We start from the raw sequence: 16,760 nt of genomic DNA on the forward strand, positions 1-16,760 counted from the left end.
AGAGCAGCAAGCGTCCTTAACTACGGAGTTGACACGATACAGAAGAAGAAGAAGGAGGAGGAGGAGGAGGAGGAGGAGGAGGAGGAGGAGAAGAAGAAGAAGAAGAAGAAGAAGAAGAAGAAGAAGAAGAAGAAGAAGGAGGAGGAGGAGGAGGAGGAGAAGGAGCAGGAGGAGAAGGAGAAGAAGATGATGGTGGTGGTGGTGTTTGTAAGATCTAGTATTTCTGAGAAAAAACATCAACCATTTTTTGATATTTCATTTTCACTTCTAAGTATCTGATTGATAGTAGCAAGGCTTCCTTCTTTACGACTTTTAACCTGTTGTGGGTTTAAAAAAAAAAACTTCCAATATCTCACTGAAAGTACTAATTTCAATCCTTTCTCTCTTTTAACCTGTTTCATACTACTTAATGAATTGTGTAATAAGTACAAACTACAGCCTGGATATGAATTTGTAGCAAGTATTCATCTATGACTATATCAAGACTATTCTGAATTCCATTTTTACTTTAAACACACGGTGTGCTCTCTTCTTTCCCTCTAATACAGTGGTTCTCAGCCTTCCTAATGCTGCAACCCTTTAATATAGTTCCTCATGTTGGGGTGACTCTAACAATAGAATTACTCTTGCTGATACTTCATAACTGTAATTTTGCAACTGTTAGGAATTGCAATGTAAGTATATACTATGCAGATATCTGATATGTAACCCCTGTGGGGACTGTGATCCATAGGTTGAGAGCCGCTGCTCTCTTGTCTCCTGGGTAAGAGCCAAGCTGAGTTTACATGGGAAATGCTAATAAAGTATTATTTGTCTGCACAATGGCTGCCACGGTGGTAACAGGTATTGTTAATACAGACTTTTCTTCTCTAATGGACACATCAACACACTTGACCTCAGACTGTGGTGAAGACAGCCTCTCAGATAACAGACACACCCTAGACTTGTAACCCACAGTCAGAACACTGGAGTTCAAATTCCAAGTTGTCTTAGAGTGAAGTAATGCTTAACAAACATACAGCACAGCTTTCCCTACCCTTCCCTCCATTCCATGCATGAGAAAACAAAAGCTCCTAGAAGAGGCAATAAATTGAACCTTGATGGAAAAAGGACGCAAAGGGAGGAGCCTATAGTTCAGGCATGGTTCTGCAGTGACACCAGTCATTCATTAATGGACCATCCAGAGACTGCCCCATCCGGGGTCCATCCCCTATACAACCACCAAACCCAGACACTATTGCATATGCCAGCAAGATTTTGCTGACAGGATCCGGATATAGCTCTCTCTTGTGAGGGTATGCCAGTGCCTGGCAAATACAGAAGTGGATGCTCACAGTCATCTATTGGATGGAACACAGGGCCCCTAAAGAAGGAGCTAGAGAAAATACTCAAGGATCTAAAGGAGTCAGCAACCTTATAGGAGGATCAACAATATGAACTAACCAGTACCCCCCAGAACTGTGTGTCTCTAGTTGCATATGTAGCAGAGGATGGCCTAGTCGGCCATCAATAGTAGGAGAGGCCCTTGGTCTTGAGAAGATCATATGCCAGGAGTACAGGAGAATGTTGGGGCCAGGAAGCAGGAGTGGGTGGGTTGGTGAGCAGGGCCGTGGGAGGGTATAGGGGACTTTTGGGATAGTATTTGAAATGTAGATGAAGAAAATATCTAATAAAAAAATGAAATAAAAAAAACCAAAAAATTTTGGAATTATTAAAAAAAAAGAAAGAAAAGAAAGAGAGAGAGAGAGAGAGAGAGAGAGAGAGAGAGAGAGAGAGAGAGAGAGAGAGAGAGAAAGTTACCAGTGAAATCCAGGGGAGGGTCAAATCCATGAACCTCAGGCGAGAAGAATGGAACTGACTGTAGAAATGGGACATCTAGAATCACAAATATACAATTCACAGTCTCTGTGCCTGAGACATAAAATGGACATTTATTCACATTTTTCTCCCTTAGACAGACTGATTCAGTGTCTGTGCCTGGCCACCTAAATGAACAATTATTCTGCAGGACACAGCTCAATTCAAAGTATCCACTACCTTTAAAGATAAAATTCTAAATGTTGTGGTATCCAACAGACATTCCATAAACTTATAAACCGATTTACTAGCAGAAAAGCAACATTGTTATCTTGAATAGGTCAGATGTTGAGCTTTTTAAATATAAGTCAATTAATATGCAATATAAAGCTGTTTAGTAAATAAATTTAAGGGGTCAAGAAGCTACTTAGATCTCAAATGTGTTTTTCTAATCATAATTTCAGGATAATTTTTGCTGTCCTGCTGGTGAACCTTTAAAAAAAAATCCAGAAATTTTCACTTCAAATATGTCAATCGTTTTTACCATATCCTGTAATATGCTTTCATTTATCCCAAATGGCTTTAAAAAATAATATTCAAAGGTTCTTAGTTCAACAGACTCATTTTTAAATGACATAATTTTTCTGCTTGCCGAGTTGACTGAAGCTCCGAGAGAGAGGGCCAGGTCTTAACCATGATTAATTAATTGTAGGCAGAGGATGAGACCAGGACCTCTCATCTGCTAGGCAAGCATCCTAGCACCAAGTCTTTCCCTCAGCTGCCAGCATTAGATAGCTGGCATATACCAGGTATCCAATGGTAGCCAAAGGGTCCCTTGTTAAGGACTGCTTCCCAGATAGATGATAGCCCTTCTGAGAACTTGTGGAATCTCTAAGAGGAGCAGCCTGGTGAAAAGAAGTGAAGTCTGTATGTCCATCCCTTGATGGTGATAATGGATGCCTATAAGGAGTCAGTTTCTCTTTCTTTCTCTCTCTCTCTCTTTCTCTCTTTCTCCTCCTTTCCATGTGCCCTTTTTCTTTTTCCTGCCATCTAAGAATTGAGCAGTTATTCTCCACCATTAGCTTCCTATCTCAAGCCTCCATCTTTTCACAGACTCCAGGGTAATGGAGCCAACTCCTTATGTCTATCTTGGGTACTTCAGTCAGGGAAACAAAGCTGACAAAGGTAGATCTTCAAATTCATCAATTATAAGATAACCTAAAACTATGTCTACCCCTTGTTTAAGACTCAGAAACCTTTATTGTTAGACACTTTTGGATAAATAGGTCTTGGCCATGTCTAGATTAGTAGAACATAAGGCACAAAGTACAGGTTGTATTTTGTTTTCCTAAGCAAAAATATCCTTCTCCTTGCCTCAAATTATAATTGGGAAATGAACAATGAGTGTTCTGAGGTATATTTAACTTTTTGTTTAATTCTCAATCCTGGTAATAAGGTGATCTGTCCAAATAAGGCATTTAGTACATATTTACAAGCTTGAACTTATCTGGCTGTGATGGATAAAGTTTGAAGAAGATAAGATCTGGTGTCTCAGACAGGAGACAAGTGTATTACTGTGGAAGGAAGTAGCCCAGTTCTGGACTAAAGACAATAAATGAAATATAGTTTTGGGGGACATTCTGAAGGATACTCATAGAATTTACAATTAACCCAAATATAATGAGATGCAAAAACATAAATAAAGATGTTGTAAGTGGCAGCAGAGATGGTAATTGGAAGTGTTCCTTACCAATATCCAACCAATCACACAGCACCCAGCCCCAACTCTCAGCCCACCTAACAACTACATCTGTAGATTTAGTTTGCTCTCCAAAATGTCTCTCAAGCCTGCATCTTCTATCTTGTCAAGAGGCCCCTTAATACCTGCCACTTTATCTGTCCATATTGCTAGAAGAGATTTTGTACTAGATCTATATATTCCTACCTCATTTCACTCTGATTAACTCTTTTTTTCTCACATTTTTTATTAGATATTTTCTTTATTTACATTTCAAATGTTTTGTTTGTTTGGTTGGTTTGGTTTGGTTTGGTTTGGTTTGGTTTGGTTTGGTTTGGTTTGGTTTGGTTTGGTTTGGTTTTTCGAGACAGTGTTTCTCTGTAGTCCTGGCTGTCCTGGAACTCACTCTGTAACCAGGCTGGCCTTGAACACAGAAATCCGCCTGCCTCTGCCTCTCAAGTACTGGGATTAAAGGCGTGCGCCACCACTGCCTGGCTTCTGATTAACTCTTATGTGACATACGTTGTGGTCTGTTAACACTGACTTGGACATTGCCATTTCTTTGCTTAAAGCTCTTTAATGGATTGTTATTATTAATATCATAGTTATAAATATAATATCTTACTTATAAAGTCTATGTTTTAAGACCCCCTCAGTGGATACCTAAAACCACAGATACCACAAAATTTTACAAACAGTTTCCCTCCCTAGGAATGTATATAAGACAGTATCACTTATAAGTTAGACACATAAAAGATTTATAATACCTAATGACAAAATAGAACAATTATAACAATATATAACAGATTTAATGAGGACACAAACTCGGTAGGATAGAGTAGGGTAGGGTGCCTTTGGGAGGAGTTGGGGAGGGGTGAATACAACCAACATACATTGTATGAAATTCTCAAATAATGAACTGTAAAATAAATTGAAAAGAGATTCATGAGTATGGAATTGCTCTCTCAAAATATTGTATTATACTCATGTTCTCTCTTCTCAGTCACCGGTATCTGAAACACAAGGACTCGATGTCATGAATGAAAAGGGACAAAGTGTAGCTAGCGATGCAAAGGTCATTCTGAGCCAGGAGCCTCTTTACTAGTCTTTATTCACTCCCTCACTCCACATACCAGCATCTTCAGTTACTGACATTCATCATGCAAAGTCAATGCGTATGTACCACCCGACACCAGTCTACACTTCTCCTTCCCCCCTACCCTCCCAGTGATGGTGTCAGCATCTCTGCTTCAGGCCGGATGCTTTCATCACCACCAGTTTACACTGTTGATTACATAGAACTGAATAAACACTAAATAAGCCAGAATCAAGGGATTGTTTCCAAAACAATCAATCAATCAATCAATCAATCAAACAAGAACAACAAACCAAACCAAACCAAACCAAACCAAACTAAAAACCCAACCAAAAGCAAACCAAAAAACCAAAAGCCCTCACAAATGCTCTTAAAAGCCAAAAAATCCTGAAAGCTGGAAGGACTGAGGAATGATTCAAGATTTGAAGACCACGAGGAGATAAGACGACTAAGTGTAATGTGCGGTCTTGGACTGGTTCCTCTACCAGGAGAAGGGCTTGGGTAACATCTGAAACAAGTCAAAGATTAGACAGCAGCACCATGACTTCTATCACTGTTAATATTTAGAGAATCACTGTAAATGAAGAGGAGAAATCTTGTATGCTGCTTCTACAATCATTTGGCAACCTGCCATTAGTTTTAAAAGAAATGTTCTATTTGTACATAAATTTGCAACTATATAATATTTGTATTAATCCTTTGAGAATTTCATCTAATATGTTTTGATCTTATTCACCACTTAAATTCCTACCATAACCACTTAGTCACTTTCCCCACACAACTTCTTAAGTGACAAGCCCCACCCCCACCCCCAACCCCCATGGAGCCAGGTTTGTGTTGCCTTACTTACTACTCTTAGGGGTGGGGCCGCCCTGAGTGTGGTTGACCTAGCAGGTGGAGTCCCTTCATTTAAGAAAGCTGCCTCTCCCTCTCCCAGCAGCTGTCAAAGGCCGGTGGCTCTTCAGTTAGTTCTAGGATGCCACGCCCATCACGCTGCCATTTCTCATCTGGCTTCAGTTTGTACTAAAGTGAAGTATTTTTCAAGTGTTTAAATAGCATCCTTGAATGTCAGCAATATTAACAAAGTAAAGTAATATCTGCATTAGTTGCAACCCCTATAAGATATCCATTACCACGACATCAGATGAAACATTTGCAAATCAGTAGTAAAAGAGACAAACTTGGATGAAGATGAGCAAGTGACAGGAACAAGTTTTAGATAAATATTTACAGCTGTGTGTGATGTGAAAAAAGTGCTTAAGCTCCATAGTAACTAAAAAAACTAAAACAAAAACAAACAAACAAACAAACAAACAACTGAATTTCAACACAGGGCTAGAGTCGGTAGTTAAGTGTTTAGCCAGAAAGATACTTAACATTGTTTCTACAAACTCCTGCTAACACTGAGGGTTTGTTTCTGAACACAATGCAACAACAATAAAACTCCCCCAAATCAGTTTTTAATAAGACAGTGAAGGGTATCACACTATTCCATTCTAAGAACTCCAAGGCAGCCCTGAGGGTTGCATTCCAGTTTGTGATTATGTGAAAATGGATATGCAGGTCAAAAGGAATGTGTGCTCTGGCACCAGAAAAATGAACCAAAACAAAATCGCAAATTTAAACTCAGTAATTTCACTTACCTGACTGATAAAATTTACATAACTGATCAGACTCAGGAGGGAAGATTCTGAAGAACATATTTTCCTGTTGAACAAGCACTTCTAATTTGAAATTGTGGGTTTTTTAGATTCCTTGCCTACATAAACACACACACCCACACACACATTGATATATATGATGTATATATGATATATATGATATATAAATGATATATATCATACACACATATACATATACCATACCACACACACAAATATATAATATATATATACACACACATATATGTATACACACATACATATACATACATATATATATATGTATATGTATATATACCATACCCACACACAAACAGCAGCAGCATATTTTAAACATATTAAAATTTTGAAATAATCATCATCAGAAGAGAATTATTTAAGAGAATTTGACAGATGGATCCCTTAAAAAGACTTAAATACTTGCATCCTGAATCATGGAACTGTCCAAGTTAGAGCATCTAGCAAAAATAGCAATTATTGGAAAGCACTCACGGGAAGACATCACGCTCATAGTATGGATGCATATGTATTTACTTTGTATTGGCATTGAGAATTAAAGTATCTGGTACACAGCTGAATTTTTCTAAATTTTTTTTTCTCAAGAATTGGTTCACAGGAGACTTCTCAGTTCATTTTCTGTATCAATTACTATAAGTATGCATCAGTTTATGACTGAAAAATTATATATTTTCTAAGCCTTTAGGAGTGGGTTGCTTAAGACTTGACTTCTTGGCTAGTCAGTCTCTCTATGTGCAAGATGAGCAAGCAGAGAGATGTTAGCGTTACACATCACGTATCATGACATCCAATTGCCTGACAGAGCCATTTCCTTGCTGTGGACATTTGTGAACACAGAGATGGAGCGAGAACCCTATTGCAAGATCTTTACAGATGGTGCTACTAAATTCAGATCCCTAAGTCCTTACCCATTTGTCTTTATGGTGGCAAGCCTATATTTTGCTCAACTGATTTCTCTGTTTCTAAATGAAATACTACATGGCTCAAGCTGAGGAATATACTTATTTGCATCATGTTATGCTCATCCCCTGTTCAAAACTGTGCAGTTGTGTCAACCAGAGAAGATTCAAGCATCTTGGCCAGCTCTTGAGGGCCCTCTTGGTCTGACCCTCTTCTATCATGTGCATTATTTATTAGACTGCTTACTACATTTTCTGCAGCCTTTCTTTGATCAAACCTATCTCCAAACGCTGGGCATTCAGAAGGACATTTGACATTATCTCTACAAACTCCTGCTAACACTGACGGTTCTGAGCACAATACAACAGAACAGCAATAAAATCCCCCAAATCAGGCATTACACCAAGAACATGAAAGGCATCATCCATTCCATTCTAAGAATGCCAAGGCAGCCCTCAGGGTAGTATTCCGGTTTGTGATGACATGAAAATGTGTTTGTAGGTCAGAAGGAATACATGCTCAAAAATCAAAACAGAACTAGATATCTGGATATGGAATTAGACTAAGTTGCTTGTTGTATTTCTCTAAGCATGTTTGACTAACCACCTGCATCCACACCTCCTGCAAAGACTTAGACAGAGGCTGCCAGAGTCCACCCCAACCCTCTGACCGAGAAAACTGTGTAGGTAGGATGGAAGACATTGTTTGGACTAACTTGATGTTCACCTTTCTAAGTCATTCAATACCTGATGAAAGAAACTTGACTACATCTGTCATTAGAAAACATGACAGTCACTTATATCCCTTTTGACAATTAACTACATCTTAAATTTTTTGCTAATTGGAAAAGCAAAGTTCTGTATCAACCTGATTCCATGTTAACTTTCATTTTCTTTACACACTTGAGTTTTGTATCAATGCAGTGAGCAGGATTTCCTATACAGAATGCCCATACAAGCAGTGTGCTTTCCAGGCCTGTCCTATCCCATTCCATCTCCTGCCTTCAAACTTTTATAGCTACAGAAACATTTTATGGGACAATTTAAAAACAATCCTATGAGGACAAAACAGACAGGAAAAAAAAAAAAAGAACTAGAATCAATCCACAATTATACCAAAGCAGGAACCCCTAAACAAGGAGGAGTTCTTTAGATTTCACAGAAATGAACAGTAATAGTGTTAAGGGATAGGACTGGTAGGACACAGAGTAATATCCTGCCCATGAAATCATGGGTTCAGTAGATTAGAGCAATTCAACCATAGTCCTATTACTAAATGTAGTTTTCCTTCTGGTTTTAATTAGAGGTGTCTGGCTGATTACTGTTCAGCCATTTTGAGCTTGAGATTCAGTGTTCTAAAAGGGACGGGTACCAGGGCTTCTTTTTGAACATAGGCAAATGCAAAAACAGGAAGTCAGCACACATGGAGCCAGAAAGGGTCAAAACAAGTCATCCTGACATTCTGTTTCCAAATTAACCCAATGAATCACCAAGACAAAGCACCAACGTGACTGATTGGTGGTGGCTCACTTAAAGGTGCCTCTCATAGGAAACCTTTGCCAAATCTCTGGCTCAACTGAGATGTCATTAAAGCATTAGTTATGGCAAATGTTTAAAAACCAAAACACCAAGATTCACCAACTTTCGAGTTCTGTCATCTGTAGTCACGCTAAACCTGAAGACATTGAAGGGTTTCTTTAAGAAGGAATGAAAGTCTGCTTACAGGGAGAAATATCTAAATCAAAGGATGGGGTGATGTTTAAAATATCTTCAATAATATAATTTGTCGTTTATTAAGAAGCTTTATCCAAAACCAGGAAAAACTTACACCTGCTTTAGTGAGACACAATATCAAGACTGGACGTTTAGAACTCAGGCAATCAAGTCTGTGCTTAATACACGAGTCCCTGAGTTCAATCCCAGAACTAAAACAAAAACAAACTGAAGACTGCATATTAGCTAAGACTTCTCAAAGTTACTTACAAGAACAAAACTTACAAGGTCTGATGCAATGTTGTGAAAGTGCTTAAGTCAGTGATGGCAGATGAGACCCACCTAGACAAGATCTGAAGGAGCTGACAGCTCGCACATCTCACCACCCCAAGGAGCTCCCCACCAACAATTAAAGTCTGGACTCTGAGAACTAGATGCAGCTACTTAAGGAAGCCAAAGAACAGCTAGAATTTACTTTGCCCGCATTCTCCAGAACTTTCTGAATGAGCTAAATAAAAAAATGGAAATACATTCATCACTGCACTGTGCTTGGAGAATTGGAAGCGTCTGAGACTCTGGACCACGGAGAGAGGTAGATGTCACAGAGGTCCTCAGAATACTGACAGCCAAAAATACTGGACTCAGGACCAGCTGCACTTTTCAAGAGTGACCTTCCTATCTCAGGCATAGCCACTGAGTATGAAGGCATGTGTTGTGTATGCCAACTGCACCGAGCAGAAAAGTAAAAAGGAACTCATTTTAAAGCAAACATAAAAACACAAATGAGAACCAGTGAGAGGGCCCAGTTGATAAAAGTATTTGCTACTACATCTACTAACTTACATTTGATCCCCAAAATCCAGAGGGTGGAAAAAAAGAACCAACTTCTAAAAGTTATTTTCTGATTTCCACATATGGACTCAAGGCCAGCATGTGCACATACATGTGTGTGTGTGTGTGTATGTGTGTGTGTGTGTATTAGAATAATTCTCTTTAAAAATTTTATATCCCAACTCCAGTTTCCTCTCCACTCACCACAGTCTTTCCTGCCACGCATCACCTCCTCTCTTTCCCAGATCCACTCCCCCAACCCCCAGGGAAAAGCAGGCCTCCCAGGGACATCAACCAAACACAGCACAACTGACTAACTAAAGTAAGACCAGGCACATAGCATCACATTAAGGCTGGAAAAGGGAACCCAGTAGTCGGAAAGGAATCCCATGAGTAAGCAAGAGAGTCAGGCAAAGACCCCACCCCCACTAGGATTTCCACAAGAACACAAAGCTACTCAACCATAACATATATGCAGAGGACCTAGGTCAGACCCCCTACAGGCTTCCTTATCTCTGCAAGATCCCATGAGTCCTGATCAGTTGATTCTGTGGGCCCTGGTGTGTCCATGACCCCTCTGCTTCCTCCAATCCTTCCTTTCTTCTCCATAGAACTCCTTCAGCTCTGCCTAATGTTTGACTGTGGGACTTTACATATGCTCCCATTAGTTGCTGGATAAAGTTTCTCTGGTCTCTGATGATGACTTGGCCTCTTGTCCCACCACACTTTGAAGGCCGATGGTCTGTAGGTCAAAGGTTTTGTGGCTGGAGTAGTGTTCCAACCCCTCCACTTGAGGCCTTGCTTAGTCACAGAAGTTGGCTAGTTCAGACCCCATGTCCCCCATTACTATGGTTATTCTTATAGATTCCATAGAGTTTCCATCAATGGTTTTATGAAGACAACATTTAGCAAATACTAAACATCAAGGAAAAATTGTCCTCCAAAAGGTACAATAACCTGGGTACCAATTCTAAGTGGGAGATTCAGAGTCTATGTTTGAACTGGGACAGAACCACACACACTGCATTTGTCAGTATCTCTATAGTCAATATGCAGTATGGGGGACAGGGAACACACACACACAGAAAGAAAGCAGGTGTTGGAAGCAGAGTCTCAGATTGACTCCAGCTCTGTCACCAACTAGTTTATGGCACTTAACACTATACCTTGGCTCCTTTGTACTTTACTTTTTAAATATTCAAAAAAGGTCTCTACTACAAACAGGTGCTTTATGAATATTAAAAGTAACAAGCACACATGGCTCCTCATTTGTAACAGACCCCGCGTATTTACACACCTACTTATTCATGTATTCCAATTCAACTCTTAGGAGATAGAAATTAGACACCCCATTGAAAGATGAGGAAACTAAGCCTCAAAGAAGTCAGTAACTTACCAACGACACAACTAATAAATAGAAAAATGAACTCATGTTTCTAACCAACCCACCATCCTTGAGATATCATGGCCAGCAACCAAAAGCTATTGTTAAATACTTCCCAAGCTTTGCAAGGTTCTGAAGTACTAGAAAGCTCAGCAGAAAAGGATGCTGAGATCGACTGGTGATGCCTGATTATTTTTTATGCCACTTCACATAAGGAATCCTGACATCTGAAGTTGTCTTTATCTTGGTGTCCCAAGGATCTTGGGCCAGGTTGTCGTTGCCAAACACCAGATCACTACATCCTCTTTCCTTTTCTAACCCACTCCTGCCATTGCCAGAACGCATGCACTTATAGAAACATGCCTCCACCACTTATTTCTGTCAAGGAACCTGCTATTGTCTAACCCATAAGTTTAAGTCCCAGCACCTGGTTTACAAGGGGCATGAGAAATCATGGAAGTTTGCAGAAGCCCATTTATAACAAAGAGCTACTGATAAAAACAAACAAACAAACAAACAAACAAACCGTATTTCATTATGCAGAGAATAGCAGTGCTGTGTTACTTCAAAACTATGAAAAGCAATTTTATTTTTGCATATTGATTTTAGGATGGGGTTCATTTTTATCCAGAATGAGAGAAGCCTCTTCAGAGAAATACATAAAGGGAAAACACAGGAAGTAATTTTTGCATTATTGTTAAACGACACAGTACTATTATCTAGGCCAATTCTGGTAGCTTTCTAACTTCCATCCTGAAATTAGATCCGGAATCACAGAGAGAATTGTTAGTGATTACTAATGGAAAGTCAGAACTGCAGCAACAGGAAAAGAAACTTCTAACATTCCAAAAGAGTACCAAAGGGAACCATAGGACTTCTGGTGTTTGGATGAAAGGACCGTTTTTCATAAATAAGGGTTATGAAAGAGCCACCCATCTGAATTAATGTCTCTAAGTCAAGCGCTTCAATAGTCAAAGATAACACGGACTTAATTTAAAAATTAGAAAGAGAATAAAAAGATGTGTGCTTTGGAAACTGATCCGCTTGCCAAATAAACTGGCCACTCTACTTGGTCTAAAGAGAGGAAGGACTGTTCTAGCCATTCAGTGGATTTGCTTAGAAATGCAAATAATCTCTGACAAAAGCCACATCCAGATGTAGTTCCATCCAGATTATTCAAGAATGGAACTCTGTGAGGTCAGCTCAGGATTTCTGAATATGCCCCCAATAGGGCATAGTTCAACAGGACACAGTCCAATAGGAGAGTTTACACATTCAGGGAGCTGGGAGATCAACAGGTACCAATATGGTGTTTTAGGTTGTTTTAAACATGTGGGTCTTGACTCCTTTGGGACTGAACAATCCTTACCAGGGTCACATATCAGATATTCTACATATCAAATGTTTATATTACAATTCACAATAGTAGCAAAATTACAGTTATAAAGTAGCAATGAAATAACTTTATGGTTGGGGGTTATCACAACATGAGGAACTGTATTAAGGGGTTGCGTCATTAGGAATATTGAGAACAATACTTATTGGTCCTTCCATTGTGGAAGCTGATCTTTTTCAACCCTGCTTTGCTTTGGTGCAGTGTTTAGTGGTTTATATAAAGTTACGTCCAAAAGAAAAATCAATACCAGAAGAGTCGACGTAAGTTAGGTTGGTAAGACAAAGACATTTTAGAATCTGTTACTCATTTGCCAAGTATTTATTGAACAGCTGAAACCTATCAGCCCTAAGGGATGGAAACCTGGCTCTGGTATTTTCAACAGTAATTATGAGTCATTTCTTATAGTTTCAACAGAAATAACTTATAAGTCCTTAAGGAGGTCAAGAAAAAATTACTGCATTAAACAGAAACACACAGACACCCCGTAGGTTGATGGAAAAGTCAGCTGGCATGGCTTGAGATGTACCAGTGTGTAGAAGTACTTGAAGCAAGCTTGAGGTCCTGAGTCGAATACACAGGATCCAGGTGGTGGAAGAAGGAAACCAGCCCCCAAAGCTGTCCTCTTAATGGGCACACACACACTAAATAAATACATGAAAAATATCCCTACCTTGTCTAAAACAATGTCTAAGAGAGTACTTGACATAGACTCGGGGCCATCTACATGATTTCCTCTCATAATTTTGAGTAATAATTATCAGCCTAGATGTCCATCCATGCATAAGTATATAAGTGAACCTACAGTGTTATTTTTATTCAGCTATAGATATGAAATTATAACAATAAAATAAATGGGTGGCTGTATTAAATGAAATGAGCTAGACTCAGAAAGACAAACAGCACATTTTCTCTTGTGTGCAGATTCCAGAGTCCAGTTTGTGTGTGTGTGTGTGTGTGTGTGTGTGTGTGTGTGTAGAGAGAGGGGGGATGGGGGATATGAAAGTAAAAAGCAGACCCAAGAGGGAGAAAAAGTCTATTTGTCTATTTAACAGGAAGGAGGAAGAGGGACTGGGGAGGGGTGGTAATCTACATGGTTGGAGGCAGAAAGGGAAGTATGGGGATGGAAGGGAACAGGAGTGAGGGGATAGGGGGTGTGGGGAGCTAATAAGAACAGTATAGTGATCTACATGTACCAAAAATGCTGATTTTCGTTGTGCGTTAAAATGTTAGTTTGCGCATGATCAGTCTTTTCTTATTTTCTTCCCTAGATTGTTCTGTTCTTCAAAGCAGACCTGAGAAGAATCCTGAAAGTAAGGGTCTCAACCAACTGAAAGGAGAAAGTGTTCGATATTATTGACAATTACTCACAATTCTTTAACTTTTTACCAACCATTTCAGCAACCAACCCTAAAGACACCATTCAGCATACGTGCTGTGGCTGAGCACACCCACAGAGCACCAGGCCCCTCACTACTCTCTCCAAGCCACGCTACGTCTTAGAAATGGATAAAGGACTTAGAATCTGCCTTTATAGATGCATATTTTACTTAAGGAAACAAAATAAAATTCTTCTTAAAATTCATAAGAAACAGCTGATGCACGCACTGCGGTTGAGATGTACTCAGCAGTGGGTTTCCATGAGCTACTGGTGAATGGAACAGACGACTTACATCCAGTTAATTTTCCTGGATGATCCCAATACCATCCCTCACCTTGGAATAAAACGGCTCTGACCCAGAGGTTCTCAACCTGTGGGTCGCTACCGGTTTGCAGGTCTAATGACCTTTTGACCTTTCCACAGGCGTCCCCTAAGACCATCAGAAAACACTGATATTTGCACTACAATTTACAACAGTAGCAAAATTACAACTTTGAAGTAGCAACAAAAATAATTTTATGGTTGGGGGAGGGTCACAATAACACGAGGAACCGCATTAAAGTGTCTCAGAATTAGGAAGGTTGAGAACCACAGTCTACTGCTCAGACATTAAAATGTTTAAAATGAACACATATTTACAGTGGATTTAAACAATGCCCAGCAGAGTCTAGTTACAGAGTACATTTATAAAATTCAAATTAGCGTCTGTCAGAAATACAAAAAACTGCCCATTGAAACAGGCCTGGAAACAAGTACTGCTTACAAATTGAAACCGGAAGTCAAACATTTAAGTGTTAATTTTTGTCTGCTCTCAGGAGTCAGTATTGACCTTGACAGAAGCTCAGATTAACCTTATTTCTGGAAACACTCTTGAAACTCAAGACTTCGTTTAATTTTCATGGCTAGCAGGATGTCTGGAAAGCAGCGTGCTCACCAGGGTTTACTAGTGACCAAACACTCATTTCGGGAAGGCAGACAGGCCCCTCCCCCTCACACAACCTAGAGATTTTTTTTTCCCCAATCCTCTAAATTAGATTTTGTTTCTTGAATTACTCCTTCATTTTTTTTTCTTTTTCTTTTACATTTCAATTAACCACAGCACTTCGGACTCTAGACTGTCAGCAGTTGTTTCGACGAGTTCTGGAAAATTATGTTTTAATAGCATTGCATCTTTTTTGTGCATTTCCCTTGAGGCTTCCAGAGAGCAATCAAGTTATTCCAGTAAGAGCATATGTCTCACGAGGCTAAAGGGCATCAATGCAACATCTAGAAAGTCCTTTCCTCCCCTTACCCTCTAGTATGAAGGTGCTTTTACCAGTTTCTCGCCCCTCCCTCCTTGACATCCCGCGCAGCCGACGTGGAGCCCCACGCAAAACCAGTGAGGTGGGCTCTCGGGATCCTGACATCATCTGCAAGGATGCATTCCAAGTATGAACCAGAAAAGCACGCGCAGCCGGGTCCAGGTCACCGCCCCAGGGCCAAGAGACCAGGAACCACAGCCTCCGCCTTCCTGGGCGAAAAGAAGCTAAGCCTAGAGCGGGATAGGGGCGCGTGGGGGCGGGGACCGCAGGGCGACAGGAAGCCACTCGTCATCACCACGCACCCCGGGGCCAGCGGGCACACGTGTGCGGCCACTCACCAGCAGTCGTGCGCGTCCGGAGCTTGTGTGGGATGACGACTGCGACGGCTGTCCCTGCGCGGGCCGCGTGGCTCGGGCATCCGTGTGGCCTCTGCAGCCCGGGCGGCGGCGGCTGCTCCGCAAGGCACCGGCGCTTGGTGACGGTGGCACCAGGCTGTGAGTCGCTCCCAGGCTGGTCTAGTCCGGGCCTCTGGGTTCTCTTTGCTCTTGGTCGGTCGAGCTCTGATGCCTTCCGTGGCTTGGACTCTCTCTTCTGTCTGGCGGGACAGCCCCAGCTCCCTCGCAAACCAATGCACAGGCCAATGGCCTCTGAATCTGTGGCGGTGCTCTCTGCCGCAGCAACGTAGGGAATGAAACTGTCACAGCGATGGTCCGCCCCCCTCCCCCTTCCCCGGCCCCTGGGTGCGGCCTCCGCCTCTGCCTCCGCCCCCTCTGTAGCCACAGCCTCCCACGTGCTGCAGAAAAACCTCTGGGGTGGCGGGTCCCTGCGGAGGGCCTATGGCCAGATGGAAATGGCTGCCTGTGATTTAACCCCCGGGCTACCTAGGTTGGACCACCTGGACAGCCCAGTGAATCATCAACTTGGCCTAGAAGCTGGAGAAATGGCTGGGCGACTCCAAAAACTGCATAGCAGGCAATCTGTCATGAAGCTGAATTTGCCAATGTAATGGTTTAGCTATAGGATTACAGCTTATGTAGGAATCCCATTTTGAGATTTAACCATGACTAAGCGCTGCCGCCGTGAAACACTCTCCCTCTCCCCACCTTCTTGAACTAGGAAAATACAAACGGTTAGCTCCTTACCATTACTATAGTGTCACCATTATAATGCAGTGTCTTTAATATGGCCATAGACCTGAGCCAGACACGTACACACAACGATCCATATCCACTACAGTCCCGTATATAATAGCTGCATCTTACATGTTTTCCATGAGTAAGACAGAGACAAGTAAAATTATTTATCTGTGAGTTTTACTCAGCTGCAAAGTAGTGGAAGGCATGCTGTTAGCATGGAGAGTGGGGAGGAAGGGAAGAAAAGATGAAGGGAGCTGGAAGATTCCATTCTGATTTGACATCTGTGCTAGCAAGTTTTATAGAAACTTGACACAAGTTAGAGCCATCTGAGAAGAGAGAACCTGATTTGAGAAAATTCCTTCACAATATGGGGGGCCTTAGGCAAGCCTGTAGGGCGTCTTCTTAATTAGTA

At 41.0% G+C, this 16,760-nt stretch overlaps 1 protein-coding gene across 4 annotated transcripts in view; it reads right to left on the reverse strand.

The window, feature by feature from the left end:
* Positions 1-15,921, reverse strand: part of Stambpl1 (STAM binding protein like 1) — a 45,545-nt gene extending 29,624 nt beyond the window's left edge. For 2 of the 4 annotated variants that reach the window (XM_029472566.2, XM_085834207.1), the window contains exon 1: positions 15,551-15,921. The gene's annotated coding sequence lies outside the window, so the exon portion shown is untranslated. Of the gene's footprint in view, positions 1-15,202; positions 15,451-15,550 lie in introns of those variants that run through there. The other 2 variants (XM_029472568.2, XM_029472567.2) reach the window with 2 other exon arrangements.
* Between the last annotated feature and the right edge of the window lie 839 nt (positions 15,922-16,760).

The sequence above is a fragment of the Mus caroli genome, unplaced genomic scaffold (genome assembly GCF_978045245.1).
Source record: "Mus caroli unplaced genomic scaffold, Mus_caroli_1 scaffold_20, whole genome shotgun sequence".
Lineage (NCBI taxonomy): Eukaryota > Metazoa > Chordata > Mammalia > Rodentia > Muridae > Mus > Mus caroli.